Source organism: Capra hircus, chromosome 18, assembly GCF_001704415.2.
Source record: "Capra hircus breed San Clemente chromosome 18, ASM170441v1, whole genome shotgun sequence".
Taxonomy (NCBI): Eukaryota; Metazoa; Chordata; class Mammalia; order Artiodactyla; family Bovidae; genus Capra; species Capra hircus.
The window spans coordinates 46,440,081-46,467,509 of NC_030825.1; the positions used below are offsets into that span (position 1 = coordinate 46,440,081).

The 27,429-nt window shown below is 46.0% G+C and overlaps 1 pseudogene; it reads right to left on the bottom strand.

The window, feature by feature from the left end:
- Positions 448 to 24,441, bottom strand: LOC102168937 (annotated as a pseudogene).

Here is a 27,429-nt window from a genome sequence, read left to right on the forward strand (position 1 = left end):
CTGGAGAATTCCATGCACAGAGAGGAGCCTGGCTGGCTACTGGTCCATAGCGCGGCAAAGAGTCAGACATGACTGAGTGACTAACATATACATACAGAGGTTCCTAGAGGTTGGTGTCCTGAGCCGCAAGCTACCTGCATGTGGGTGGGGGGCAAGCTTGGGGGCGGTGTGTGGGATGTTGACATAAACTGGGGTTTTCTGTGGCTGTTGACTGCAATGAGGAGGCTGGGGGCGGCGGGGGGGGGGGGGGGTCTCTCGCCCGGTGCTACTCTGTCCAGCGTCTCTCAACGCCTGAGCACTTGCTCTGCGGCAGCCTCCCCTGCCCCCTGCTTTCATCAGTCGAAGGGAGACAACGCGGCCCTTTCCCCCTCCCCATCCGGGCACCCATACCCAGCCCTCCCCGTGAGCCTGGTCCCCGACTCCAGGAGGGTCTGGGCGGCTCCACGACTAGCTCGGAGCTGACAACTGCCCCCCAGCTACCCGGAGGGAAAGAGCTGCAAGATCCAGAGGCAGTGATGCGCCTGGCCAATCGCTGAGGCTGCGAACCCCGGGCCCCGGTAGGTGGGCGGGCCCAGTTCTGCTGGCGTCGGAGCATCCACAGTCCTGAACAGTCCCCACATAGCGCCGGGGCGCATCTAGTGCCAGAGACCTGCAAGCACCTACTGGAACTCTGACGCGACGGAGAGTCCCTCTGGGGCCGTTGGGTCTCACCGTTTGCCCTTTGCCATCTTTTCTGCGAGCCCATGGCTCGTGCGCGCTCGGCTCGCGCGCCGCTGTCACGCTTTCCAGTGGTGTCTCATAAGCACTGGGCGCGTGCCTCGCCGCGAAGGGGTCTGAAGCTAGGAAACCTCTCACAGTTCTTTATTCCACTCCAAGGATTTGCCGGCAGCCACAGTGCTCTTCAGGGCAATTTCTTTAGCCAGCCTCGCTCCCCGCCTCCCCTCACTGCTCACCGGTGTTTCGCATCTGGCCTGGATCAACCCCCCTACCCCCACCGCGTCCCTGTCTCTCACCTCGGCTCTGCTTGCAGATTCATCTACAGCAATTTCAGGTCTTCACCTCTTCGTGTTTAATCGCCCCTAGGAGGCCGTGTCCGATTCCACAGCCTCAGCGCTCCTCCGTGGGGCGCTTACCTCCGGGTCCGGACTCTCAGAAGAAGCAGCCGCTGTCTACTTGCACCACCCACATGTTCAGTCACATGGGAGGGATAAAGATCCTTCCAGAAAGGCGCAAATCCTCTCCTGTTTGCCACCTGAGCCCGTGAAGTCTTTGCAATCCAGTTACCCTTCCAGACCTTGTCCAAATGAGACTGACCTGAGAGCCCAGGGATGGGGGTGGGGGTGGGGGGGAAGGGGTATATAAGGAGGAGAATGAAAAATGACAGAGAAGCTTGGTGAGAGAAGCGTTCCCGCCCCAAAGCAGGAGGAGTACCATTAGCATCTAAGGCCTTGGAGACTGGAGACCATTTCTCTCTGGTAGAGTCCTGCACCTCCTAAGAGAAACCTCCATTCCCAGCGCCCAGAAGACACTGAGTAAGAGAGTGAAAATATCTTCTCTGAGCTCATCACCAAAGGTCATACCATCCCTAGCTCTTATAGCCCTGCTGGAGGCTTGCCCTCTTCTTTAGAGGACTGATCTTGAGACAGGCTAGGACCTGGGACTCTTTGCTGAAATGCTTGAGCTTAGACACAGCTCTCTTCAAGCAACAAAATACAAAGAAACAGTATGGGACTAAAAACAACTTCATGCATGCACCTTTGGGACAAATTCGTGGCAAAAGATAAAAAGAGAGCCAAGAAAATTCACCACTTTTGAAGAGCCTGGAACAAAAGCAGGGAGTCGGTAGCAAAAAGTATTAGTTGCTCAGTCGTGTCCTTTGCGACCCCATGGACTGCAGCCTACCACGCTCCTCTGTCCGTGGAATTCTCTAGGCAAGACTACCGGAGTGGGTAACCGTTCCCTTCTCTAGAGAATCTTCCCCACCCAAGGACTGAACCCAGGTCCCCTGCGCCCCATATAAGGAACAAATTCAGGGAGCAAGCAAGCAAGGGGACCTGCTGTTTGTTCTCACTCCACTCTGCTACAGTGGTAGCCCAGTAAAGCCTTGCCTGAATTACTTGTCTGGCCTCTAGTCAATTTCTGTTGGTTGAAGAAGGCCAAGAACCCTAGTCAGTAACAATCTGGATGTAGCAAGGTTGTTTGGCCTGCCCTCAGCCTCCCAGGTGGCTCAGTGGTAAAGACTCTGCCTGCAACCCAGGATACTCAGGAGATGCTTTTTCAATTCCTGTGTTGGGAAGATTCCCTGGAGAAGGGAAGGGCAACCCACTCCAGTATTCTTGCCTGGAGAATCCCATGGACAGAGGAGCTTGGTGGGCTACAGTCCACGGGTCACAAAGAGTTGGACATGACTGAGCGACTTCACTTTCACTAAGTTAATTTTAGCTGCTCTAGATTTCCACATGAATGGGGACATGCAGTATGGACTCTTATGTAAGGCTTCTTCCATTTAGTAAACTGTTATTTTGATTCATCCCTGTTGTTTGTTGCCTGTTATCAGGAGTTCTTTCCTTGATAGTTGAGCTGTATGAATTCTTTATGATTTGCTTTTCTATCCTCTTGTGGGTTGGCACCAGAGGTATTTCCAGATTTTATTAAAAACAAAGCTTTTTGCAAAAGTGCAAGCATTTTTGTGCACACGTTTTCCTTTCTTTTGGTTAAACTATTAGATGTGAAATTGTGATGTCAGAATAGGTGTATGTTTAGTTTTATGAGAAACTGCATGACTTTTTCTTCAAAGTGGTTGTACCATTTTATATTCTGATTAGAAGTGAGAAGGGTTTCAGCTGCTCCACACCCCTGAGCACATTTGGAGGTGTTCAACTTGTAACCTTTATCCTTTCTGATGATTGTGTAATGGTATCTCTCACTGTGGTTTAATTTTAATTTTCCTGATGACTAATGGTGTTGAGCAGTTTTTTAAAGGGTTTATTGAACATTTGTGAATCACCTTTTGGAAAGAGATTGTTCAAATGGTTGTCCATTTTATAGTGAGTGGTTTGTCTTACTATTATTATTTTAAATTATTATCCTTAAGGGGAAAAGAGATTCAGCAGGAAAAGTAAAATGAGAGTTAGGATTTAGGCATCACATTTCATGATCAGCATTTTGTGTGAAGACAGATACAGGGGTAGACAGATGTAAGCCTGGCAGTTGAAACAGTAGGTCAGTGTCTCATAATAAGGCAATAGCTAGAATCTGCAAGGTGAAAATGACCAACGGCAGGTGTGTCTGCAGTTGCCACTGAAAGGAAGAGAGAACAGGCAGGCTGGGTGGCACTACAGTCTGCAGTGGCCTCAAATTTATCTCCAGACACCATGTGGTTCTATTGGAGCTCAGCTTTCTCCTAAAAGCCTAGGACCTCACCAATGAGTATGCAGGGAACCTGGGAGGGAGAGACAGTGCTCCTGCTTCCAGAAACAGTGCCAGTGGCATCAGCAGGGGTGTGGGAATTTTTGTGTACAGAGCCTAAAACTGGCAGATATGAGTAAAGAGGTTTCTTTGGATGGAGCATCTGGAAGCTTTCCTCCCTGTGTCTTCTCTGACTCCAGAGAGCCTGGACATCTGGGTGTAAGGCCTTCATCACGCTCTTTCTTTGCTCACCTCTTTGGCAGCAGGGGCAGGATGAAAGTGGGCCAGACAGCCCTGCTGCACCCAGATCAGTCCTCCAAAGACAGATAAAGTCTTCAGCAGGGCTGTAAGAGCTGGAGATGGCCTCTGGTGATGGACCCATAGAAGGTGTTTTCACTTTTTTTTTTTTCTTATATGGCTGCATCTGGTCTTAGTTGAGGCATGCAGGATCCTCCTTACATCATGCAGGATCTTTGGTTTCGGAGCCTGGGCTTAGCAGTTGCAGCATGCAGCTGAGTTTGCCTCATGACATGTTGGTTCTTGGTTCTCTGACCAGGGATTAAACTCGCAGCCCCTGCATTGCAAGGTGGATTCTTAACCACGGGATGAGCAGGGAAGTCCCTGTCTTCACTTTCTTACTCAAATTGTCTTCTGGGCTCTGGGAATAGAGGTTTCCCTTAGGAAGCTCAGGACTCTACCAGAAGCGGTTGAGGACCCTCTTGGTCTCCAGGGCCCTGCGTGGTGCTGGTACACTCCCACTGCTTTGGGCCGGGGCAGGAGCCCTTCTCTGATCCTCAGTCCTGTGCTATTTTGTGTCCTCCTCCGCCCTTCCTTTTCTAGGGCGTTCAGTTCAGTTTCCTTCAGGCAGACATCTAGGGCTAACTGGATGGCCCAGGCTTCACAGAGGCCTGCTCAAGAGCTATTTTGCACCCTGCAGGAGTCGTCGTCAACGTTCCTGAGTGGAGGAACATCTTGGAAGAGCAAGCAGACAGTGATGGCTTCTGAGACCAGAAGAACAGACACACACACACCACACCGAGGTTCGGATCCAGAGAGGAGCACAGAGCCTGCCAGAGCAGGTCTTAGCTTAGCCTCTTAGCTGTGAGGTCAAACTGGGGTGGTAATCTCAGCCAACAGCCCAGGTGGAGGAGATTTATTCAGACCAGACAGGGGGATGCAGGGGCGGAAGTCGGAGTGGGGAGCGGGGAGTGGAGCTAGTTGAGGAAGTTGCCCGTGAAGAGAAGTTTGCGCGCTGAGGGATCCTCCGAGCAGGCTGGGAAGCTCAGAGAGGTCTCCTGGCTTCCGATTACTCGACAACGAGAGCAACACCCCTGGGACACGTGACAGAGGAAGGTGCACGAGGGAAGGGCGTGAAGTAGCGACAAAGGCAAAGGCCGAGGTCCAACGGCCCAACCCCAACGGGCCTCTGCGGGCCTCTGCCCCTCTGGAACTCCGTGCAGGTACGAAGTGCTGCGAGTGTGCAGACTCAGACGTGCCCGCGCGCCGGGAGGAACCGTAGGATCCGATCAGGCCAGCGTCCGTTCATCCTGCGTTGGTGAGCGGGTTTGCAGGCCCATAGCTCCTGGTCTGGGGACAGTGACTTATGTAGTCAGTGGCGGAGCTTCCTGCAGCTCTTTCTCTGGGGTCACCGGGGAAAGCAGAAGCTGCCCCGAGTCTGAGGAGCAGCCCATATCCAGATGGCGACCCAGTTCACTGGGATAGGTGAGTATGAGAAGCCCGATGATGGGGGGTAGGAGGGCTGCGCTGTCTCCTAGGGTGACTATCCACCCAGAGGGCCAGGGAGGCTTCTGCAAGACAGGTGCTGAGGAAGGAGACACCAGAGTGCCATGGGGCACAAGAAGCTGGAGCCTTTTTCTTTTTGGCAGTTGCCACTGATGTCATCATTTTGCTCTCCTTGTCCTGCACCCTGTTCTCTTCCCTCCTCTGAAGTCAGCTCCTGAAATCCTGGAGTCAGGCAACTTCTCTGAGGCTGCCCTGGAGAGACTTGAGCCTGGAGCCTCACTAACAAGGCTTTCTGGCTGTCTGAGGTGAGGAACTGAGTTCTGACCTGCCTGAATGACACACCATTCCTTTCTGGGAAGCAGGGTTTCTTTGCTTGTTTTTACAAATTTAGTAAAACAGCATTTAGTTCTATAACTTTCTTCACTCACACAGGTGGAGTGGCCAGACTGTGGTGCACTCTTATCATGGAGGCTTCCTGGGTAACCATTTTTCATAACCAATAGGAATCTTAGCCCCATGGTACACTTATTAATGTAATGAGTACACACACTGTCTCCTGGGCTTCCCAGGTGGTTCAGTTGTAAAGAATCCACCTGCCAATGCAGGAGACCCAAGAGACACAGGTTCGATCCCTGGGCCGGGAAGATCCCCTGGAGCAGGAAATGGTAACCTGTTCCAGTACTCTTGCCTGGAAAATCCCATGGAGAGAGGAGATTGGCGGGCTACAGTCCATGGGGTATCAAGGAGTCAGACATGACTGAATACACACACACGCACAGTTTACTAGGAAGTCTTTCTTTTAGTTCAACTCAGATGTCACCATTGGCTATAAGGGGACCTCAGTCTCCCCAGAAGCTGTAGAATTGGCATCATTGTTGTTGGCACCTTTCCTTAGGACATTTCTAAGTGTTTGCTCTGCAAACAGTGAAGATCTCTGTGACCTGTCTTCTTCTAAGGCCAAGGACAGGAGATAGTACATGAGGTGGGTCCAGGGTCCATCTTGCCTTAACAGTTTTGTGCCCTAAGGGCACCAGTATCTCTTGTTGTTCAGGGTTCTGGCCAAAATGTATACTTTTTCAATATTAACTTTTACAGTAGAGTACCACGATATACGGGGGCTTCCCTGGTGGCTCAGTCAGTGAAGAATCCACCTGCAGTGTGGGGACCTGGGTTAGGAAGCTTCCCTGGAGGAGGGCATGGCAACTCACTCCAGTATTCTCTCCTGAACAACCCCCATGGACAGAGGAGCCTGGCGTGCTACAGTCCACGGGGTCACAAAGAATCAGACATGACTGAGTGACTAAGCACAGAATAGCACCATGATATATATATATGTGTGTGTGTGTGTGTGTGTGTGTGTGTGTGTGTATATATATATATATTGGAGAAGGAAATGGCAACCCACTCCAGTACTCTTGCCTGGAGAATCCCATGGAGGGAGGAGGCTGGTAGATATATATACATACATATATATATATTTCTCTCAGCAATGTTTTGAATCAGTGTCCACAAGCTATGACCTATAGGCTCAATTAGGCCCCCGTTTGTTTTAATAAGGCCAATGACTAAGTATAGTGCTAACATTTTAAAAGAGGTTTTTAAAAATGAAAGAATATTTGAAAGGGGCCATCAGTTCCACAAAACCTATAATATTTACTATCTGGCCCTTGAAGAGAAAATTTGCAACCGCTATTTTGTAGTTTTCTGTAACTAGATCTTGCAGAGATTTTGTTAATTTATCTTCAAGAAATTTATGAGATTTGCAAATATTATATCTTTTCAATTTTAGCTTTTGGTAGTTCTTTGATGGTATATAGAAAATACATTTAAAAATATATTGACTTGCATGCTGAGAACTTGGTAAATTCTCTTTTCACTTCTGATAGCTTCTTCTTTGATTCTTTAGGATTTTCTACACCCACAAGAAGGTTTTCTATGATTGCATTCATAGAATTAAAGTCATTTTAATTTCTTCTGTTTTAATCTGCATGTCTTTGAATTTCTCTTCCTTACCTTTACATTTTCAGGCACCAATGGTCAGCATAGCACCATCAGGTGATCGAGTCTTGCTGTCTTGCTGCAGACCATACAGCTGTCTGTGAGTGATTTTTCGCCCAGGTGCAAGAACAGGAGATGCATATCAGGTGGGTGCAAGGTTCACCCTGGCAGAAAAGTCCTATGCCCAAAGGGTACCAATATCTCTTTGAATAATATAATAGACCAGCTTTCAGAGTCATGATCAGAATTGACAGTTTATCAATATCAGTTTTTCACTCCACTAGCCCACTCCACTAGCCCACATACCAAAGAAAGCAATGGCACCCCACTCCAGTACTCTTGCCTGGAAAATCCCATGGACGGAGGAGCCTGGTGGGCTGCAGTCCATGGGGTTGCTAAGAGTCGGATATGACTGAGTGATTTCACTCTCACTTTTCACTTTCATGCATTGGAGAAGGAAATGGCAACCCACTCCAGTGTTCTTGCCTGGAGAATCCCAGGGACGGGGGAGCCTGGTGGGCTGCCATCTATGGGGTCACACAGAGTCAGACACGACTGAAGTGACTTAGCAGCAGCAGCAGCAGCAGCCCACATACACTCATGTACACACAGATAACACAAACACATACATGTACTGGCATATGGTAGTAGGTAGAAAAAAAAATGTTTTATATATGTATATATCTTCTATGCCAGAGCTTTGCTAAATTCACACCTTTCTTCCTCTGGTTCCTTTTTAGATTCCATAAGGTTTTCTACATACATAATCATGACTTCTCTGAATCTAAGGCAATGTTACTTCTTATTTTTTAATCTGTATGATTTTATTTACTTTTCTTACATACTACATTTGCCACAACCTCCCATAAAATGTAGTAGACAATTTTCCAGTTCTGGTCTCTGGGGAAATGTGAGCAGTATGCTGTTACTTGATGTGTTTTGTTTTGATGTTGTGTTTTGTTTTGATGTACACATTGCCATTGGAAGGAAATTCACTCCAAATTCCAACTTTGTTAAAAGATTTTTTTGAAAGGAATGTTAAACTTAGTTAATTTGTCCAAAGCTATTGAGATGATTGCATGGCTTTCCTCCTTTAATTTCTGAGCATGATGAATTACATTGATTTTTGTCATAGCTTTTTATTTTTTTTTTCTTACATGTGTTCCCAAACATGAACCCCCCTCCCACCTCCCTCCCCATAACATCTCTGTGGGTCATCCCCATGCACCAGCCCCAAGCATGCTGTATCCTGCGTCAGACATAGACTGGCGATTCAATTCTTACATGATAGTATACATGTTAGAAAGATGGCAATGACGACCCTGTATGCAAGACAGGAAAAAAGACACAGCTGTGTATAACGGACTTTTGGACTCAGAGGGAGAGGGAGAGGGTGGGATGATTTGGGAGAATGGCATTCTAACATGTATACTGTCATAGCTTTTTAAACATATAACTTATGTACCAAAAAATTCACCCATTAAAGTGTAGAATTCAAGGGCTATAAGGGTATCCACAGGTATGGAAATGTCAACAGATTTTAGAACATTTTCATCACCCCAAGAAACCTTGTACCCCTATTACCTCCCAATGATCCTGACCCCAAAAAACACTAACACACTTTCTGGATGAAAACCTCTATGGATTTACCAGTTCTGGACATTTCATGTAAATGGAATCATAGAATATGTAGTTCTTTGTATTTGAATTCTCTCATTTACCATAAAGCTTTTAAAAAATTGTACTAACATATATATATGTTAATAACAAATTTTATCATTTTAACAAATCCTAACACAGTGCATTCACATTGTTGTACAACCATTACCACTATCCATCTTTAGAATTTTTTCATCATCCCAAACAGAAACTGTGTCCCTGCTAAATAATAGTTCCCCATTACCCCCTCAAGCCCGTGGCAACCACTTTCTATTTTGTCTATGAATTTGCCTATTCTAGCTACCTGATATAAGTAGAATTGTACAACATTTGTCCTTCTGTCTGGCTTATTTCACTTAGCATGAGGTGTTCAAGGTTTATCTATGTTGTAGCATGTATCAGAATTTCTTTTTGAGACTGAATAATATCCCATTGGAGGTATATGCCACATTTTATTTATCCATTCATCAGTTGATGGACATGGGTTGCTTCCACCTTTTGATTATTGTGACTACTGCCACATGAACATGGGTGTGCAAATACCTGTTTAAGTCCCAGCTTTCAATTGTTTTGAGTATATATCTAGGAATGAAACTGCTGAAAGAAAGTGAAAGTGAAAGTCACTCAGTTGTGTCCAACTCTTTGCAACCCCATGCAGTCCATGGAATTCTCCAGGCCAGAATACCAGAGTGGGTAGCCTTTCCCTTCTCCAGGGGATCTTCCTGACCCGGGAATCAAACTGGGGTCTCCTGCATTGCAGGCAGATTCTTTACCAACTGAGCTTTCAAATCATAGGTAACTATATGTTTAAATTTTTGAGGAACTTCCATAATGTTTTCTATAGCAGCTGCACCATTTCACCCTCCCACAAGCAATGTACAAGCATTCCAATTTCTCCACATTTTTGCCACCATTTGTTATTTTCTGCTTCATTGGTTATAGCCATCCTAATAGGTGTGAAATATCTCATTCTGGTTTTGGCTTATAAGTGATGTTGAACATCTTTTCATATGCTTATTCATACCAGTCCTTTGTTAGATATATATTTTACAAATATTTCCCCTGATCTGTGCCCTGCTCTTTCATCATCTTTTGAATTATATTTTTTTGGAGAAGTAGTTTTAAGTCTATGTTTTGTCTTTTAGTTTTGTGTATGGTTTTTTTTTTTTTTTTAGTTTTTTATTTTTTAAATTTTAAAATCTTTAATTCTTACACGCGTTCCCAAACATGAACCCCCTCCCACCTCCCTCCCCACAACATCTCTTTAAAGGGCTTCCCTAGTGGCTCAGTGGTAAAGAATCCACCTGCCAATGCAGGAGACACAGGTTGGATCCCTGGGTTGAGAAGATCCCCTGGAGAAGGAAGTAGCAATGCACTCCAGTATACTTGCCTGGGAAATCCCATGGACAGAGGATTATAGTCCAGGGGGTCATAAAAGAGTTAGATACAACTTAGCCACTAAACAACAACAACACATGGTTTTTAAATAAAAGGTTTTTGTTTTGGTTAAATTTTATTTCTTGGTTTATTTTATGATCTTTTTATTCTTAAGAACTCCTTCAGGATTTCCCTGAAGTGGTCCAGTGGTTAAAGCTCTGAGGTTACAGTGCAGAGGGGTCAGGTTTGATCCCTGGTCAGGGAACTAAGATCCCATCTGCTGCTCACATCGCCAAAAAAAAGTAAATACATTAAAAAAAAATTTTTAGAACTCCTGGACAGAGTAACATAGAAACATATACACTAGCATATATGAAATAGATCACTGGTGGGAATTTGTGTATAAGACAGGGATCTCAAGTTAGTGCTCTGTGACAAACTAGAGGGTTGGATGGAAAGTGGAAGGGAGCTTCAAGAGGGAGGAGACATACATACACCCGTGGCTGATTCTTGCTGTTGTATGGCAGAAACCAACACAATATTGTAAAACAATTATCCTTCAATTAAAAATTGGAAAATTTTTTTAAAAAAGAACTCCTTGATATCCCAAGGCTATGATCAGGGTCTCTTACATTTTGTCCTAAAACATTCATAACTTCACTTTTAATATCTGGTATCTAGGATCCTTCTAGAATCTGTTTTTTTGTGATGATCTGAGGTGAGGATGTCAGCATTTACCCCCATGGAGAGAGCCAACGATCTCAACCATATGCACTGGGATTCCATCATCCCTCTATATTCTCCATTGTTATCTTCCCCTTCTGTGAATTCCTCCCTAGTTTGTTTCCATAGTTCCAGTGACCAAAAATCATTGATGAGTCACATATTTTATCCTAGACTTAACATTTTCAGTAATTACAGAGTGGCCTGAATTCCTTCTTCCATTCCAGCCCCAAGAAGGTAGATGCCAAGCCCATCCTCTCTGAGCAGTCTGAATGTGGTAGAATGCCTGGCCTAAGTCTAATTTAAAGAAAAAGATACTAAGGAGATATTCAAACGTTTTAAAAAGACTAGAATTGTAAAATGTGCTTTGCACAGTGGGGATGATCTGGCAAACAGGCCAGAATTTAGGGAAAAGCATAGAGGAAAGAAGCAAGGGTGAGTCACCCTGTCTTCCCCTTGGGACTTCAGAAGTCAACACATTAAGTCATAAATGTAGCTGTATTTGCTGAGATCCAGAAAACTTGAAAAAGTTAAGTCAGGCTCCACCTGTTGCCACTCATACAAGTCAGTTCTTCCACAGACTAGTCAAAGAACAAAGACTCATAGACATGGGATAAATTAATATGAAGAAGGCTTTACTCAGCTCGGTGCTCTGTGATGACCTAGAGTGGTGGGATGAGGGTGGGTGGGAGGGAGGCACAAGAGGAAGAGGATAAGTATATGCTTATAATTGATTCATGTAGTTGCACAATGGAAACTAACACAACATTGTAAAGCAATTATACTCCTATTAAAAAAATGAGTTTTAAAAGAAGACTTTATATATTTAATCTGGAAAGAAAAGTGGAAGAACCATGAAGCAAAATGGGCAAAGGGAAAGGGGACAGCTGTAGGCAGCAGGGGAAGGGGTCGTCTCACCAGTAGCAAGACTAGAGGAAAGCTGGCCCAGGGCTTGGATCTTCCAGGCTAACAGTGGAATGCAGCATAGTTGAAACTTACAGATCTCTCTCTCCTCTCCCCAGTGAACTTCTCAAGCCAGAATTGACCTCCGACCTGGCTCATCTGAATCCATACCTTATGGCTTGTACAAAAAGCACCTGGAGGCAATGAGCCTCCAGCTTTCAGTAGGAGGAAAAAGAGCCGGCTGTTCCATGTGTTTGCCATCATCACTGGCACGGTCTGTGCTGAGCCTCTTCCCAGCAGAGGGAGGTTTGCTCGTGGTGGACAGTGGTCGTCTGCTGCCTTTTCCAGAGGAAGCTTTGGCCTCTTGGTTGTTGAGTTCCTGGCTCTTTCACTAGAAGAAAACGAATAGGTTGGTGATTCAACACTTTGCATCTCCAGTGAAGACCTGTGCAGGTGATGAGGAAGCCTCAAAGGCAGGCTGCTGTTGACTCTGCCCACCTCAGAGGCACATTTAGGTAGGAACAAGCGTGCCTGAATTATGGGTATTTTCTCATAATAGGAGTGGTGTCAGCTCCTACAAAGTCAAAAGTGGGTACCCTGGCTGGCCAGGTGTTCTGACTGAAGGCGAGAGTAGAAGAATCTTCCTAAAAGTGTACGGTATTGTCCCTTCTGGCTGTCACAGACATGCTCTGGCCATCAGTACCTTAGGTGCTCTGAGTATTGGTGGAACCAGAAGTGTTTCTAAACGCAGGTATGACGCTGTCTCCTCCCACTGCAGCACCTGTACTCTGGACTGGAAAGCCCCTCGTGCTCTGACTGGGTTCATGAACAGCAGTATCTCCAGCCACAGGTTCAGTGTCAGCCCCTCTGCTAGTAACAGCCAGGCTCCCCTAGGTGTCTCACAGAAGGCTGGAAGTGTTTACTGGCTCAATGGGCCCCAAGTGCTCTGTCCATTTGTAGGAAGAGAACCAGGTGCCTCAAAGATGGAAGTGGGTCTGGGGACAGGTACAATGACTCCAAAACTACCACTACCTAAAGGGGCTTAGATGCTGATGGGGTGCCCCACCCTCTGATAGTCCTGCCTTTCGGTCATTTATTTGACCATCCTACATCACAGGTATTGTGCTACCCCAGTCTGTTGGACACGTGTGTTCTGAACAGGTAGTGGCCAGGTGCTCTGACTCTAGGTGGGAACAAAAGGGCCTCTGACACAGGTGTGGTTTTGGACCTTTCAGCACCATGGATGTCCTCTGGTCAGGTGTGTCCCAGGTGGTCTGACTGTGCGTGGGAACAGAGGCATCTCCCAAGCACTGTTATGATGCCGGCCCCTCCTACTGCATCTGCTGTGTTCCAGCAGCGCAGCACCCAGGTGACCCAGACTTCAGCAGGAGCAGCCATGCCTCAGGAGTGAGTTTGTTCTCAGGGCTGCTGTCTCCTTCAGGAGGAACAGGTGCACTGGCCAGAGTGGGCCTCAGGTGCTCTGACTGTAGGCAGGAAGGAAAGGTCTCCCAGGACAGTTTTCACTCCATACAACCTGGTCGCTCTAAACTCAGTGGCGGGTGCTGTAGGCTGACAGGTAGCAGGTCTAAGCCTATACAGTGTGAGCTGTAGTGCTGGGTGTTCTCCCAAGCCTAGTTCCAAAGCTGGGTGCCTGCCCCAGATATGGTACTGGCCTTTGGGATGAACACAGTGACCCCAAAGCTGCCACAGCCCAAAGGGATCTAGATGCTGATAGGATATTCCCCCTGGTGTGGTGGCTCCTCCCTGACAGTCCTGCCTTTTGATCACTGTTTGATCATCCTCCTATGCTGTCCCTTTTCCGTGAGTTCCTAGTGCCATCAACCTGATCTCCTTTAGGCAAGGATCTAGGGATGGATTGGATGGCCCAGGCCTCATACAGGCAGGCCTGCTCAGGGGGCAAAGCAAGGGGAGTCCTCTGGCCCTGGAGGAGGGCTCTTTACTATTCTTGAGTGGCTACACATCTTCCAGCTGTAAGCACACAATACTGTCACTTGGAGAGTCTTAGCAGGACACAGCTCAGTCAGTAAAGAAGCTGTCTGCAGAGACTTCCCTGGTGGTCCAGAGGCTAAGACTCCGAGTCCCAGTGCAGGGGGCCTGGGTTCAGTCCCTGGTCAGGGAACTAGATCCCACATGCTGCAACTGAAGATCCTGCGTGCCGCAGGGAAGACAGAAGACTCCCCATACAGCCCAATAAATAAAAGTTTAAAAAAAAGAATTTGCAAAACAGGAGACCCAGGTTCAATTCCTGGATCAGGAAGATCCCCTGGAGAAGGAAATGGCAACCCACTCCAGTAGTCCTGCCTGGAGAATCCCATGGACAGAGGAGTTTGGCAGGCTCCAGTCCATGGGGTCACAAGAGTTGGACATGACTTGGCAACTAAACCACCACAGACCACCGCCACCAGAATCCCGAGGGAAAGATCTTGGAGAGGAGTCCCAAGCCTACTGGACTGGATAACACCTCTTAAGGATGATAGAAAACTTGAGGCGGTAACAGCCCTAGATCTGGGTAGAACCAGCTGGGAACAGGGTAGAGGAAGGGCACAGGTGCTCCAGAGAGATCCCTGCCAAAAGGGGGAATGGGGAGGGCGAGCTGGGCTGGCACAGGAAGGAGGAAACTTGCTGAGGAAGTTGCCCATGGAGGGCAGTTGAACCTGAGAGTATAGTACGCAACTTGAGCTCTCCTCACTACCAGCTCCTCCAAGGTACAGTGTGCACAGATCAGCCTGATGCTTGTGACATAGTGTTGGAACACACTGACAGAGAAAGGGCCCTCCAGCAAAGGGGAGTGATGGAAAACCACGAGAGGGCAAAGGGTGAAGCCCAGCTGCCCAGTCCCAGAGGAGTATTTTAACTCTTCAAGGCAGCCGTTTGCAAGTATTTGGTACCACATGCACCCTATGGTCTGGAGGACTATTCAGGACTGTGAACTCTCAGAGCCTGCACAACTGTCACCCCAGGTGTGCAGGTTCCTCCACACTGAGGCTCAGCAACCAGTCCCTATGAGTCCCCCAGCCCTTTCCCCATGGTCACTGCCGAGCAGAGCCTGCCAAAGCCAGAGGCCAAAGTGCCAGAGCAACCTGGATCCTGCCAGGGTCAGGGCTAGCTTGCAGGAAGGAGTCAGGGTAAAAGAAGGGGGTTTGGGAGACCAGGGTTCAGCTCTGTTCCAGTCATTGCCCAGGAAGCCTGGGATAGCTGCCAGAGAATGGGTGCTAAGGTGCAGAGGAAAGGATGAGCAGCTTCCGTCCCCAGCCTCTTCCTTTCAGGTGGCCACCACCCACCAGAGTTTACTCCACACTCTCCACTTTTCATGCTAGTAGCTCAGGGGCACCAGATGTGCCTCCTTGGGGGACCTATCACTGTTCCAAGTCCAGGAGCAGGCATGCCTTCTCTGTGGCCACCTTGGAAAGGAGCAAGTCCCTAGCATCCCGAGCTGGAGAGTTTTCTGAGATGGGTCACCCAGACCTGACCTGACCAGATAGACGCTGCACCCTGCAGCATAACTTTCCAGGCAGGCAAATTCTCTTCAATTCTTTTTGTATACTTTACAAATTACAAACCACATTTAACCCTTAGAACCTTCCTCAGCTCACATGCATGTTAGTGGAGAAGCCAGGATTTGAACTCAGTCTGATTCCAGAGCTCATGCATTATCCACTTGACTGTGGTGCCTCCTCTTCATGTAGGCATTGTGGGTGACCATCTTTATAGTCCTTAGGGGACTCAGCACCATGGCACCCCTCTGATGAGCACATGCGATGCATAGTAGGAGGTCTGAATTGGTTAAGCTCAAGGTACCCACAGGCCACAGTGGGCTCTGGTAACTTCAGAATCTTCTGGGAGACCAGAGAGAAGTACAGAGAGCAGAAATTGTCAGAATTACCCCTCAGGCATCTCTCTGCTAAGTGAGCCATGCAGCAAGCTAAGCAGCTGTGAGCTGTCTTCTCCTGGGTGCAGGACAGATCTATTGCAGGATTCACCTTGGGTGAAAAGTCTTATAACTCAAGGACACAGTATCTCTTGTAATAATCCTATAGATTCACTTTAAGGATCATGATCAGAATTGGTAACTTACCAATACTAATTTTTCCACTCTACCAGATTGGTATATATTTTCTTTATATTTAGGACTTTTAAATTTTCTTACAGAATGTTTTGTAGTAGGAGTTGACAAATGATAGCCCATGAGCCATGCTTTGTCCACAGTCTGTTTTTGTGGATGTAAAATGTGGATATGTAATGTCAGTGAGCTGAGAATAGTATTAACAGTTACTATATTTAAAAAGAAAAACAGAAGAAGATACAACAAGATGTAACCTGTAAAGCCTGTAATATTTACTATCTTGCCCTTTACAGAAAAATTTGCCAACAACTCTTTTGTAGTTTCAGTGTATAGGTATTATACAACATTGGCTAATTTACTCCTAAGTATTTTATAAGGTATCATAAATTTTATCTTTTAAATTTTAATTTTCAGTCAGTCATTGGCAGAAATACAATTGATTTTTGTGTATTTACCTTGTATGTGGAAACCTTACTAAATTTATTCTTTGCTTCTAGGAGATTCTTTGCAGAGTCCTTGGGATTTTGTATTTATACAATCATGTTGTCAATGAATAAAGATGGTTCTATTTCCTCCTCCTTACTTTGTATGCCTTTATTTTGCTTACTGTCTTCATTTGTTACAACCTAAAATATTGAAAAAATAGACATCATTTTCTTGGTCTTAGAGGAAAGTGTTCAGTATGCTATTAAATGAAGTTTGTTATATTAATAGAGGCATTTTATCACTTGAAGGAAATTTCCTCCAATTCTTATTTTGTCGAAAGATTTTTCTGAAGAGGCCCTTACATTTTGTCAATTACCTTGCCCACAGTTTTAAGATAATCACATGACTTTCCTTCTTTATTTTCTTAATATGATGAATTGCTTTGTTTGGTTTTTGAGTGTTAAACCAACCTGGGACAGATCCCACTGGTACCCCTAGATCAACCTTTCCTCTCTGGTTGGATTCGATTTCCTAAAATTTTGTTAAAGATTTTTAATGTCTGTGTTCATGAGGGATATTAAACTGTGAATTTCTTTTCTGTTGGGCTTTGGTATTAGTGTCATGTTTGCCTTATAGAATGAGTTAGAAAATGTTTATTCCTATACTCTCTGAAAGAGTTTATATAACACTGGTAAAGCATCTGATGCTAAAGCTGAAACTCCAGTACTTTGGCCACCTGATGTGAAGAGTTGACTCATTGGAAAAGACTCTGATGCTGGGAGGGATTGGGGGCAGGAGGAAAAGGGGACGACAGAGGATGAGATGGCTGGATAGCATCACCGACTCGATGGACGTGAGTCTGAGTGAACTCTGGGAAATGGTGATGGACAGGGAGGCCTGGCGTGCTGCGATTCATGGGGTCGCAAAGAGTCAGACACAACTGAGCAACTGAACTGAACTGAAAGTATCATCTTTACATGTTTGATAAAATTCATCTGGATCTGCAATTTTCATCAACAAAAGGAGTTTAAGGCCACTTGTTATCCCTTAATAATTATCTGTCAAAACTGTAGTGAAGCTCCTTTCTTTATTCCTCATACTGGCCATTTGATTTTTTCCCTTTTTATTTCTTGATCCAAATTGCTGGAGTTTTATCAATTTCATTAATATTTTTTAAAATCCACTTTGTTAATTTTCTCTAAAGCATACTTTCTATTTCTACTCCTTTATTATTTATTTCTATTTTGGATTTAATTTGTTCTCCTGTCTCTAATCTTATAATTGAAAATTAAATCCTTATTTTCCAAGCTCATCTCCTTTTTCATAAGGGCAGTTAAATCAGCAAGATTCCCTTAAGTACTGCTTGGGCTGCATCCCACAAGTTTTAATTTGGTGTGCTTAAATTAAAAATGTTTTCCTGACATTATCTGGAGCTCTTTTTCTCTTGTCATTGACCAAATAAATTGAGGCTCACAAAATTGAACTCTAAGCTTTAGTCTCAGTTCAGTTCAGTTGCTCAGTTGTGTCCAACTCTTTGCAGCCCCATGGACTGCAGCACACCAGGCTTTCCTGTCCATTACCAACCCCCAGAGCTTGCTCAAACTCTTGTCCACCAAGTTGGTGATGCCATCCAAATATCTCATCCTCTGTCATCCCCTTCCCCTCCTGCCTTCAATCTTTCCAAGCACCAGGGTCTTTTTAAATGAGTCAGTTCTTCGCATCAGGTGGCCAAAGTGTTGGAGTTTCAGCTTCAGCATCAGTCCTTCCAATGAACATTCAGGACTGATTTCCTTTAGGATTGAATGGCTTGATCTCCTTGCAGTCCAAGGGACTCTTGAGAGTCTTGAGAGTCTTGAGAGTCTTCTCCAACACCACAGTTCAAAAGCATCAATTCTTCAGTGCTCAGCATTTTTATAGTCCAACTCTCACATTCATACATGACTACTAGAAAAACCATAGCTTTGACTAGGTGGACCTTTGTCGGCAAAGTAATGTCTCTGCTTTTTAATATGCTGTCTAGGTTGGTCATAGCTTTTCTTCCAAGGAGCAAGCATCTTCTAATTTCATGGCTGCAGTCACCATCTCCAGTGATTTTGGAATCCCAAAATATGAAGTCTGTTACTGTTTCCATTGCTTCCCCATCTTCTTGCCATGAAGTGATGGGACTGGATGCCATGATCTTAGTTTTCTGAATGTTGAGCTTTAAGCCAACGTTTTCACTCTCCTCTTTCACTTTCATCAACAGGCTTTTTAGTTCCTCTTCACTTTCTGCCCTAAGGGTGGTGTCATCTGCATATCTGAGGTTATTGATATTTCTCCCGGCAATCTTGATTCCAGCATGTGCTTCATCCAGTCCAGCATTTCTTGTGATGTACTAAAGCTCAACATTCAGAAAACGAAGATCATGGCATCCAGTCCCACCACTTTGTGGCAAATAGGTGGTGAAACAGTAGAAACAGTGGCTGACTTTATTTTTGGGGGCTCCAAAATCACTGCAGATGGTGATTGCAGCCATGAAATTAAAAGACGCTTTCTCCTTGGAAGGAAAGTTATGACCAACCTAGACAGCATATTAAAAAGCAGAGACATTACTTTGTCAACAAAGGTTCATCTAGTCAAGGCTATGGTTTTTCCAGTAGTCATGTATGGATGTGAGAGTTGGAATATAAAGAAAGCTGTGCACTGAAGAATTGATGCTTTTGAACTATGGTGTTGGAGAAGACTCTTGAGAGTCCCTCGGACTGCAAGGGAATCCAACCAGTCCATCCTAAGACAGATCAGTCCTGGGTGTTCATTGGAAGGACTGATGCTAAAACTGTAACTCCAATATTTTGGCCACCTGATGCGAAGAACTGACTCATTTGAAAAGACCCTGATGTTGGGAAAGATTGAGGGCAGGAGGAGAAGGGGACAACAGAGGATGAGATGGTTGGATGGCATCACTGACTCAATGGACAGGAGTTTGTGTAAACTCCGGGAGTTGATGATGGACAGGGAGGCCTGGAGTGCTGCGGTTCATGGGGTCACAAAGAGTCCAACACGACTGAGAGACTGAACTGAGCTGAAACTCTGCACATAAGTTAAATGAGCAGGGTGACAATATACAGCCTTGATGTACTCCTTTCTCAGTTTGGAACCAATCTGTTGTTCCATGTCCAGTTCTAATTGTTGCTTCTTGACCTGCATGCTTTAGTCTGTGTATATTCAAAAAGAAATATATTAGTTCCCAGCTAATAGGAGGACACTTTATCAGACTGACACTGTGGTATTGTGCATCTATTTGATTCTGAAGCTTTGGAAAACATCTAAGTAAGGTCGCTAAAGATTTCTGTCATCATTTGCATACTACATTTCCTGGAAATTTGGGTGTGTACCTTTAAGGGAAAGGAGAGCCCCTCCAGATCTCAGTTTCTGAGCATCATTCCCAGCACCCTGCCTTTCCCCTGGCGCCGGCCCAGTAACCTATGGTGGGCATGTCTCCACAGGCCCAAGCCCTGCTGCAAACGTTACCCAGATGCCCCAGCATCACTGGGCTGTGGCGCCGGACCAATGAAGGCCTTTGAGAGATGGCTTTCTGCCTGCACATGAAATGCATCTGGAGGGGATTTCCAGCATTTTCTTATCAGCGGTGGTTTTGGTTGATCTTCATTCTGTTAGTTTGATATGATTCTTGAGTATATGGTAAGTGGTCAGTTCAGTGGCTCAGTCGTGTCAGACTCTTTGTGACCCCATGAACCGCAGCACTCCAGGCCTCCCTGTCCATCATCAACTCCCAGAGTTTACACAAACTTATGTCCACTGAGTCGGTGATGCCATCCAACCATCTTATCCTCTGTTGTCCCCTTCTCTTCCTGCCCTCAATCTTTCCCAACATCAGGGTCTTTTCAAATGAGTCAGTTCTTCGCATCAGGTGGCCAAAATATTGGAGTTTCAGCTTTAAAGCATCAGTCCTTCCAGTGAATACCCAGGACTGATCTCTCTTAGGATGGACTGGTTGGACTTCCTTGCAGTCCAAGGGACTATCAAGAGTCTTCTCCAACACCACAGTTCAAAAGCATCAATTCTTCAGTGCGCAGCTTTCTTTATATTCCAACTCTCACATCCATACATGACTACTGGAAAAACCATAGCCTTGACTAGACAGACCTTTGTTGACAAAGTAATGTCTCTGCTTTTTAATATGCTGTCTAGGTGGGTCATAACTTTCCTTCCAAGGAGTAAGTGTCTTTTAATTTCATGGCTGTAATCACCATCTGCAGTGATTTTGGAGCCCCTAAAAATAAAGTCTGACACTGTTTCCACTGCTTCCCCATCTAACTGCCATGAAGTGATGGGACTGGATGCCATGATCTTCGTTTTCTGAATGTTGAGCTTTAAGCCAACTTTTTCCCTCTCCTCTTTCACTTTCATCAAGAGGCTTTTTAGTACTTCACTTTCTGCATAAGGGTGGTGTCATCTGCATATTTGAGGTATTGATATTTCTCCTGGCAATCTTGATTCCAGCTTGTGCTTCTTCCAGCCCAGTGTTTCTCATGATGTACTGTGCATAGAAGTTAAATAAACAGGGTGACAATATACAGCCTTGACGTACTCCTTTTCCTATTTGGAACCAGTCTGTTGTTCCATGTCCAGTTCTCACTGTTGCTTCCTGACCTGCATACAGGTTTCTCAAGAGGCAGGTCAGGTGGTCTGGTATTCCCATCTCTCAGAATTTTCCACAGTTTATTGTGATCCACACAGTCAAAGGCTTTGGCATAGTCAATAAATCAGAAATAGATGTTTTTTCTGGAACTCTCTTGCTGTTTGGATGATCCAGCGGATGTTGGCAATTTGATCTCTGGTTCCTCTGCCTTTTCTAAAACCAGCTTGAACATCTAGAATTTCATGGTTCATGTATTGCTGAAGGCTGGCTTGGAGAATTTCAAGCATTACTTCACTAGAGTGTGAGATGAGTGCAACTGTGTGGTAGTTTGAGCATTCTTTGTGGGGCCCAAGATAAAGTGAACTGGAGATATGAAAATGAATGTGTCCCCTCTGACAGAGGTGGTTCTGAGGCTTAGTGAGAGTGCCGCTTGTGGTGGCTGCTTGCCTGAGGCAGACGGGGATGAGAGTCTGGCTGAGCACCCAGGCCTGGTGACCCGCCCCTCCCTGCTCAGCTCTGCCAGTGGGCTTGGCTGGTGGTGTTTTCCCTGATGGAAATCACATAAATTGCATTCTCCAAACCTTCACCCATGGGAACTGCCACCTCTGAATCCTAAAGACCCAAATGGGTGGTGCCTGCCCCTTCACTTTCAAGTCAGGCCATTTCTGCAGGACTTGACACATGGTGGTGGCGGGGGAGAGGGAAGTCCTGGGGGCAGGGGTGTCCCCCGTTTCAGATACTTGGATGTGATTAAAGTGAAATAATGTTACAGGCAGAGGGACCACGGTGTGCAAAAGTTTGGACGTGTATTTGAATGGAGTATTTGGGAAACCTGGGGCCAGTCTCCTATCTAGTCTCCTGTCTACAGGAAACAGATTTGGAGTGGCTTGGCAGGTTGAGCAGTTAGGGCTTTATCTGAATGTGATGGTAGACATGGAGGCTTTTGGACCTAGAGCTAGGGCTTTAAAAGGTTCCCAGAGGTGGGAGGGAGGTGTGCAGCAGAAACTAACACAACATTGTAATGCATTTATACACTATTTTTTTTAAAGGGTTCACTGGTGGCTCAGATGGTAAAGAGTCTGCCTGCAATGCAGGAGGCCGGTTCGATCCTTGGGTCAAGATCCCCTGGAGATGGAAATGGCAGCCCTCTCCAGTATTCTTGCCTGGAGAAGCCCATGAACAGAGGAGCCTGGCAGGCTACAGTCCATGGGGTTGCAAAGAGTTGAGCACCATTGGGCGACTTCACTCTCTTCTTTTTCTTTAAAAAAGAAAAGAAGATGCAACAAAGTATACAGTAAAAATCAGCTCTCATTATAAAAGAAATTAAAACATTTTGGGGGAACCCCATTAAAAAAAATAAAAGCTTTCCAAAGGCAGCTTAGGGTAGAGTAGACATGGGGGTGGTAATGAGAGTGAAAGTGGGAGATCTTGAGAAAGTTGCTGGCCCGTATCCAAGAGTAACCATGAGATCCGGACCAGAGCAGTAGCCAGAGAGGGGTGTCTGGAGCCCTATGCAAAGGTCACAGGATAAAAATCTCTGAAACTGACCAAGCCCCATAGCAACCATTGCCATGAGCCTCTGGATCTAAACCAGCCAGTTCCCTGACCCCATACTAGGTAAAATGCCTACCATATTATCCACCTTATAGCATCCTAACCAATCACCTAATGCCACCATTCCAATAGGAATTTTCTCTGTCTTGAGGCCATAAAAATGGGCTGCTAGCCTGCAAAAGGGTTCAGCTCTCCTTTGAGCTGGCCCACTCTTCTGTGTCTCCCACTCTAATAAACTTTATTCTCCTCTCATTCTGCCTCATTTCTGGAAATTCTTTTCCAACTCACACACAGACCACAACAGACTCCTGTCTAGACACAAGAGCCTTTGTGTCTAGGAGCATTTTCACTTGCCCTAGAAAAAAAAATCTCATCTCTGATCCCTGAAACACCAGGGCAGGCTAAGACTCCCCGCTCCCCCCGCCCCAGCCTCTGACCTCAGCCTCCTCCATCCTGAAGGGTGCCGGGAGCACACAGAAGCTAAAGGTGATGCCAACTCAGGAACTGTGCTTGAGTTCTGGAATCAGGCCAGCCTAAAGGTGTGTGTTTGGTGTATGAAGAGTTAGGGAGAGAGGACAGGCCTGTCTGAATTTGCAGGGGATGGTGAGAGGCATTAGCAGTTTCTCTCAAAAAAAAGGGGAGGGGAGGAAGTAGATTACACCCTTTCTCATAAAACTGGTTTTAATTTAATGTCCGGAGGAAGACGACTGCCTGGCCATCACCTCTCTCTGAGTCCTTTCTGGAAGCTTCCTTTGGTAAGTCCTGATTTCATGGCAATTAGTTGACAGTTTTAAATCTAACCCTCTTTATGTTGTAAGGCAAGCCTGGCTTTTGCTCACCCCAGATGCCCTTTGATTTCTGTTCAGCCCACATGCACTCAAGGGAGAGGATCTTGATGGGTTTGTGGTAAAGCAGGTATTTGTTCAGGTGGCTCTCATCATTTCACGTGGCCTCTATGTGATTGGCCTGGTCGACCACCATCATCTCGTGGCAGACCTTGATGAGTTTGTAAACCTCTGGCACGGACCCCCCAAATAAGGCCCCTGTGTAATGAAAGTCCCCCTCATCATCAGGAATATGGGCCTGTGATTGAGGCCGGCATTCATAGGGGAATTTTTCTTGACTAAGCTCATAGAAGTCAGAATGCTGCTGCTGCTGCTAAGTCGCTTCAATCGTGTCCAACTCTGTGCGACCCCATAGACAGCAGCCCACTAGGCTCCTCTGTCTCTGGGATTCTCCAGGCAAGAATACTGGAGTGGGTTACCATTTCCTTCTCCAATGCATGAAAGTGAAAAACGAAAATGGAGTCACTCAGTCATGTCTGACTCTTAGCAACCCCATGGACTGCAGCCTACCAGGCTCCTCCATCCATGGGATTTTCCAGGCAAGAGTACTGGAGTGGGGTGCCATTGCCTTCTCCGAGAAGTCAGAATGGAGGGTGCCAAACAAGGAGGAGAGGATCTCCATGCCCATGTGATCACTAAACTTCATGTCCACATTTGCACATACAAGGTAATTCACCTCCTCGTAGAAGCGCTGCTCAGTAAAATTTCTGATACCCTCCATACGGTGCATAGAGATCTCCTGCCAGCTGGGACAGCTCTGGACCTTGAGAATGACAGTCTGCCATCCTTTCTGAAGGGGAATGCAAGGAACACGGTCTGGCCGGTCAGTGAAGATATAGTAGTTCACCCTGTGTCCCACCATGAAGTACATCTCTGCCATCTTCAGGAACAGCTTCAGGTGGAAATGTATTTTTTTTACAACAAACAATTAATCCAATGGTGATATTCTGAAGCTGGAACTGTTCATTCAGAATGTCGGTGTTGAAAGTCCTGTCCCAGATGATGGGAGCCAGCCAGGGGGTCACAGGAAGGACATCTTTCCTAGGGAGTGTTAGTACATCTGGCTGGAGATTCAACATGCTGGATAATCTTACACCTTGTTCACCATGGGTTTTTCTAAGAACCTTGCTTGCCCAGGTTAGGATGCTTTCCAATGTCTGGCTTCTTGGATTTGGGTAACAATAGCCAAAGAAGGCCAAGGCAAGAGCTATTAAAAGATGAAAGTTCATTCGATGAAGTAAGTAACATATTGGGTTCTTTGACAATGTCTTGACCAGCCGGGCCATGCCTCCACTTCAGACTGTTGAAGCCAGGATCACCTGGATGCTGCTGAGAAGCTGCCCCGTCTCACTCTTCCACTCACAGCGGTCTCTCCTGGGCACAGGAAGGCAGAATGCGTGGACCACAAGGTGCTTATGTTGCCTGGTCCTCTTGAGATTCTACCTGCCAGGGGCTCCTGGGAGTTGGGTGTTTAGGACCACCAAACTGAGTAAGACTTCTGGACTGGCAGAATCTTGATAAATTCAAGTTTGTTCTAAGATCATGTCAGAGTAACCAGGTGGTAGGATTCAGTCGACTGTCTACTAGAACTTCCAGGCCAGTTTGTGGGAGAGAAGGCAGGGCTCCTGAAACAGGCTCAGGAGACTAGCCGAAGGGCAGCCACTGAGCAGGTCAAGGACAGAGATTGTGATGAAAGCAGGGCAGGGCAGCAGCCACCAGAGGACCTGACCAGGACCTCAGAGGGCTTGTGCTCTGGCCTTCTCTTGACACTGACTGTGAGAAATTTACATAAGCACTAATTTCCTGAAAAGTCAATAAAGTTGAGATCAGACTGTCTTCAAGGTCACATGCATACAGGCTGTTGTGGGCGATCATTCAGGAGGCCTCATTTAGTGATCGTAGTGGAACAGATAAAAGATCTTTAGATCAAGGATTGTTTTCCTGTATTACTCTTTGTTGTTCTGTCAGTAAGTTGTGTCTGACTCTTTGCAACCCCACGGACTGAAGCACATCAGGCTTCCCTGCCCTTCACTATCTCTCAGAGTTTGCCCAGACTCTTGTCCATTGAGCTGGTGATGCCATCTAACCATCTCATCCTTTGTCACCTCCTTCTCCTCCTGCCCTCAATCTTTCTCAGCATCAGGGTCTTTTCCAATGAGTCCACTCTTCGCATCAGGTGGCCAAAGTATTGGAGCTTCAGCTTCAGCATCAGTCCTTCCAATGAATATACAGAGTTGATTTCCTTTAGGATTGACTGGTCTAATCTCCTTGCAGTCCAAGGGACTCTCAAGAGTCTTCTTCAGCACCACAGTTAGAAAGCACCAATTCTTTGGCACTCAGCCTTCTTTACAGTCCAATTCTCACATCCATACATGACTACTGGAAAAACCAGAGCTTTGACTATATAGACCTTTGTCAGCAAAGTGACATCTTTGCTTTTTAATATGCTGTCTAGGTTTGTCATGGCTTTTCTTCCAAGGAGCAAGTGTCTTTTAAATTTGACGTCTACAGTCACTATCCGCAGTGATTTTGGAGGCTAAGAAAATAAAGTCTGTCACCATTTCCACTTTTTTCCCCTTCTGTTTGCCATGGAATGATGGGACCAGATAACATGATCTTAGTTTTTTGAATGTTTAGTCTTAAGCCAGCTTTTTAACTCTGTACCTTCACCCTCATCTAGAGGCTCTTTAAGTTCCTCTTCCCTTTCTGCCATTAGAGTGGTATCATCTACATATCTGAGGTTTTTGATACTTCTCCCAGCAATCTTGATTCCAAATTGTGATTCATCCAGCCTGGCATTTTGCCTGATGTACTCTGCATATAAGTTAAATAAGCAGGTGACAATACACAGCCTTCATTTACTCTAATAATCACTCTAATAATCATTTAAAATTACACTGAACATTTACTATGGAGATCCTAGGTCTTGCATTACAGTTAGGATTATGCTGCTGAAGTTTGTGTACATTATATTGCTGACTCCTTACAGTGACCCTGGGAGGTAGATGCTACATTATCCTCGTGGTCCAGATGGTAAGATAAGTTCAGAGAGGTGGGTGACTAGCCCGTGATCGCATGACTGGCTGCTAAGTGCTGAAGCCAGCTAAGTAGCCAGACTCCAGGGTTGGGTTCTTGGCTGCTCTGTGTTCTGATCCTTGGCTTCATTTGTATATTCTTTGCAGCTTCCTTTTTCTGGGCTCTTTTCTCAGTCAAGTGCCTTTGGGTCTCTCCCATATGCTTCCAATAGCAGTTGAGGCAGAGTCCTTCAGATGGGTATGGGAACCTGATCCAGTGCCATTTTTGACTCTAGGCTTATCGTGTTGCCAACACATGTACTTCACTCTGCAGTCCTAGGCTGCTCCAAGCATATGTCTCCTCTAAAACACACTCCTACCGGCCTGCTATGAGACTAACAGTGGGTATAAAAGTCCCATGGTGGGTAGGGATCATCTGCCGTCTGCACCCTGAAGCTGCCTGGAGTTCTTGCGCTACTCTGTGATACCTTGTTTCTGCCTTCCCGTAGAGGTAGGTGGCTGGAGCCATGGTTTCTGAAACTCTCTCAGGGTTGTTCTTAGCATTTTAAGAGGAAAAGATGAGCGAATTTTAATGAGTGTCTTTTAAGGGACTGACACATTGCCTTTGTGATCCAGATTGGACATTTGCCCAGCTGTGCATAGGAATGTTAACGCACAATCTTGATTGTCATGCCTAGCCATAATGCTGATGTAGTGGCAGCCCTGTAGATCACACTGTGATGTCATGAATGCCAGAAAACTGAACAAGTGCTTTGATGAAGAAATGGCACTCTGCAGTGTCTCTATGTCTGTCTAGTTATGACACTCTAGTCATAAGGAGCATGGGCTTCAAGTGTTTGTGGGTCTATCCCTGGATCTGTGGCTTTGGTGACTGTCTGGGAAATATGCTTATCCCAGGGCAGGGAAGAGGGAATCCATGAGTTTGTTCATCATAGCACTTCTCTGGGAATCCTGGAGGTTAAAGAACATTACAGAATGAAGAGGTAGAGAAGATGGAGCAGTCACCAGTGGTATAGAACCAGGGAGAGACTC